A 5,000-nucleotide genomic window follows, 5' to 3' on the forward strand; every position below is an offset into this window, starting at 1 on the left:
TGTTTTAAATTTGTTCCTTTTTTTGTATTTGTATTCTTTATTTGATTTTAACCCTGTGAAGCACCTTGAGTGGCCCTGTGCCTGAAATGTGCTCTATAAATAAAATTGCTTTGCCTTGCCTTGCCTTTTACCAACCTTATTTTAATTCCAACCATTCTACATCTCTGTCTAAATGTTTAAATTATAATTATTTATTTATTTATTTATTTATCAGTTGTTGTGTATTTGATGTATTTCCATTGTATATTGTTTATGCATTTATTTGACTCGACTCAACTTTCCTTTCAAGTTTAAAGGGACACAGTGTAACATTTTAAGTTTTTTTTTTTGCTAAAATCAATATCCTCATTCATAAATATGTCCTCATTGGTGTAAAATCACCTCTGCCAATAATCTGAATGATCCTCCTGAGCGGGGAATTACAAATATTAATATTACATTTTGTCTTATGGAGGCATCCATGTTTTTGGAATGTCATCAGGTGCATTGTTTAGAATTTAGAATTGTTCTTGTCCTTGAAGGCCACTGTAGCTTCTTCTGTTATTATTCTAAAGGGGTGGGGTTACCCAGGGAGCGTTGCATTCTAGAACTTTCTTGATGATGTCATATTACACACTGCCCCTTTAAATAAAAGGTTAAATTAAATTAAATGTTTAAAACCAGCATTGGTCTGCAGTCGCCCCGTAGGTCGATAGCCATGTTTACACACAGGGGACTGGGGTTAGCTTCTGTGAACAACACTAGTGATTTACTGTCTGTATTGATTGATTACAATTGATTTCCAGAACAATGTTTCTTTCTGCTTCTTTGTAAGGTGCAGAAGGTCAATTTCGACCATAAGGGGAAACTGTATGTAGAGTAGACAAAGACCTACTTCTCTAACATCATTATTACAATTTAACCAGAAAGCTAAAGAGTCACTTGTGCCAACCAATGTCCTACAATAATCTGAAAAGACTATAGTGCAAGGCAAATGTATTTATATAGGCTAGCACAATTCAGACACAAGGCCATTCAAAGTGCTTTACAGGGGCAAGAAATACATCAAGATTAAAATACATCAAGTATAGAATAGACATTAGGAAAGTTGAAAAAAAGGACTAGAACTTCACATTATTTTTGCTTGTGCATGAAGCTGCCTCAAGGCTTACACCATATAAACTGTTCAAGCTATTTTACGGTATTTTGTGGTCGTTCGAACATCTTGCCAGACGACTGAAGTTGAAAATGAGCCTGCTTGCTAACACTGGCACGTTTACAGACATGTTGATTAAACCTGCAGTGTGTAGAATTGTGGGTTTTATTTCCTAGCAGCTTAAAGTAATTATAATATCCACAAGTACATTTAATTTAGTGCATAATAGCTGAAATTTTTTTTTTGAATTATTATTTTTTCCCTTAGAAAGGGTCTCATATATGTCCATATTTCTGCATATCTTGGACCAAGGCCTAGTGTCGCCATCTTGAAAGTGTCATAGTTGGAATGTCATCAGGTGCATTGTTTAAAATTTAGAATTGTTCTTGTCCTTGAAGGCCACTGTAGCTTCTGTTATTATTCGAAAGGGGTGGGGTTACCCAGAAGTGTTAACACTGGATGACATATTGTGCTGTATTTTGGCATCTCAACAGTAAAAAGTCAGTATAAAGGGGGGCGCTAACGGTGTAGTGGTTAGACTGTTCTCTGCACTATCAATAAAGCATAAAAAATTAAAAAAATGTAATCAAATAATAACTCAGTAAAAGTGCAGCTAAATAACCGCTCACTCGATACAAAAATAGACTAAACGATGCCTTCACTGTCCACTCTCTCTTACCAGTGTGTAGCAGCACTCAGCTAAAATATATCACTGTATAATAAAACTGTCCTGCAATAAATAAATCCTACGCCCCATGAAGGTTACACCATCTACGCCCACCAGTCAGTGAGAACGGACTGATAACTTCTCCGTTTAAATGTGTACACACACACACACTTTAACACATACACACACACACGCACACAATCAGACACAGAGAGACACACACACACACACACACACACACACATAAACTTAAACACACACACACACACACAGACAGACACATCCTTAAGCACACACACAATCAGACACACACACACACACACACACACACACACACACACACACACACACACACACACACACACACACACACACACACACACACACACACACACACACACACACACACACACACACACACACATTTAAACACACACACAATCAGACACACACACACACACACACACACACACACACACACACACACACACACACACACCCACAATGACACTTAAACCATTAGTGGTGACATGTCATCAATTGTACTTCTTAGAATAATTTTTCAAGCACTCGCCAATTTTGAGATTTTTGTCTATTTATCTTCCATAACATCATGTCTTCTTTCATACTCTATCTCTCTCTCTCTCTCTCCCTCTCTTCCATAACATGTCTTCTTTCATACTAGTATAAATCAAAAGGTCCAACATGTACATTCAGGTCTTTATTTGACTAAACCTTGTCTGTTTGCGTCTGTATATTTCTCCTATACAACCATCTTTAACGGACATTATCTCAACATTAGCTTTTTTCAATACTCAAGAATAAACAGAAAGTTGGCATGTTGGGGTTGATAAGGTGTTGTTATTGGTGTGTGTGTGTGTGTGTGTGTGTGTGTGTGTGTGTGTGTGTATGTGTGTGTGTGTGTGTGTGTGTGTGTGTGTGTGTGTGTGTGTGTGTGTGTGTGTGTGTGTGTGTGTGTGTGTGTGTGTGTGTGTGTGTGTGTGTGTGTGTGTGTGTGTGTGTGTGAGGGGAGTAAACTGTGTGATAAACTAGTTTGATTTTTTTGGAGGAAGTGGTTACGTTTAGTTGCAATATAACGCTTTAGTGACGAAAAGGAAGAACTCGCTCACTGCACACACACACACACAGGTCTGACCCGTTTGGCTTGTTTAAAGCTACATTGCGTAACTTTGTCATGTAAATGAATGTCAGTTCCATTCAAGCCATCGCCAAACAAGTTGACAAAGTTGATTAAGCCTATTATCAGCTTCCTACAAAACTCTCTCTGTATTTCTCAGTATGGCAGCGTTTACAAACTGGTGTCCCCTCCCCCCTCCTCCCCCTCCCTGACACTGGTGCAGGAGCTCAAGAAAAATCCCAAGAAGAGCGCAAGAAATGTTTCAGTTGTTGATTCTACTGCTAAGAAAAAATAAACCTGGACGTACAGCAGAAGGTATAAAATCCAATGTGCCATCACTGAAGGCTTTACCTCATGTAGATGCACCGACAGTGTTGTTAGTAATGACTCAGAATTAATGGGGGGCAACAGAAGTTACACACTATACCTTTAAGATAAACGCTCGTAAACACATGGCTTACACACACACACACACACACACACACACACACACACACACACACACACACACACACACACACACACACACACACACACACACACACACACACACACACACACACACACACACACACACACACACACACACTGCAGTCCAAAACAGCTGCATTAAGGTTGCTTTGCCTGATCACTGCAGTGAAGAGACGGATGCCTTCACATGACAAAAGACTCCCACGAGACATAACCGCGGACACACACACACACACACTGTATCGGTCGCCACCGCTATCATACAACTCAAATACATCGCTAATTAAGCGCTTGGAGTACCTTGAAAAGCGCTATATAAATCCAATCAATTATTATTATTATTTTATTACGCGCAAAAGACACAAATTAGTATTTTTATTCTAAGCACCTGCGGCAGTCGCAACACAAACAAACTTGACCGACACCATCAAATACTGGACAGTTAAAATCAACGAATCACACACACACACACTCACACGCACACACGCACACGCTCTCTCACACACACACACACACACACACACACACACACACACACACACACACACACACACACAAGAATAAAGTGTGTATATTTGTCTTACCTCCTGCTGTGTGAACTGAAGCGCAAAGCTGCTAGTGGTTTGAGTGAGCGAAGTGGCGGTGAGCGCGGGGACCAAACCAACAGTCAACGGTGATCACACACAAACAATGATACACGCACGCGACGTCCGTTACGTTCAAAATAAAACATCCAACATCCAGGAAGTCTTTATTTGTTATTATTGTTATTTTGTATGTTTATGTGAGGGAAGGGGGAGAGGGGAGGGTTGTGTAAGTATTGCATGTGTCTAGTAATTTTTAATTTTGTTGTCCATAGTGTAAAAATATGTAAAACCACTTTAAAAAATAGGCAATGCAAGGCAAGTTTATTTCTATAGCACAATTCAGACACAAGGCCATTCAAAGGGCTTTACAGGGGGCAAGATTAAAATACATAATACACATTAGAAAAGGCGAATGAACAGAAATATAACATTTAAATACAATTAAATTGCAGGTTAAAGCCACAAGAAGAAAAATTCAGATACACAATAAAAAAAAATAATAAAAAAAAACGCTATTATAAACAAGTTCACATATTTAAGATTACAATTACAAAATAAAAACGTAGGAAGATAAACCCAACAATAATATGTAACCTATTAAACAAAATTCTGATTCTGTCTTTTATTTTGAAGGGCAAGTCACCTTACTCTCGGTTGTACTTGCTCTCTTACGTTAACTTTGTGCATCTGAATCTGCGGCTTCCCATATGCTCGATACAAAACCACACCTGACACACACTACACACACACACACACACACACACACACACACACACACACACACACACACACACACACACACACACACACACACACACACACACACACACACACACACAGGAGAGACACGTAGTTGACCTTTAAAATATATAAGTAAATAAGCTCATAAAATGGTTAAGCTATACAGTATAGATAGATACAATGCATGGTTAAAGGTGCAGTGTGTAGAATTTTGGGTTTTATTTCCTAGCAGATTTTGTAGAAAGTAATTAGAATATCCAT

General features: G+C 38.7%; 1 protein-coding gene across 1 annotated transcript in view; it reads right to left on the reverse strand.

Annotated features, from left to right (window-relative positions):
* The window catches only part of LOC307267813 (phospholipase D1-like), a 72,205-nt gene extending 68,177 nt beyond the window's left edge, over positions 1–4,028 (reverse strand). The window contains exon 1 of the mRNA XM_080050219.1: positions 3,996–4,028. The gene's annotated coding sequence lies outside the window, so the exon portion shown is untranslated. The remainder of the gene's footprint in view (positions 1–3,995) is intronic.
* Positions 4,029–5,000: the final 972 nt, after the last annotated feature.

This window comes from Ammodytes marinus (assembly GCF_949987685.1).
Source record: "Ammodytes marinus genome assembly, chromosome: 21".
Lineage (NCBI taxonomy): Eukaryota > Metazoa > Chordata > Actinopteri > Uranoscopiformes > Ammodytidae > Ammodytes > Ammodytes marinus.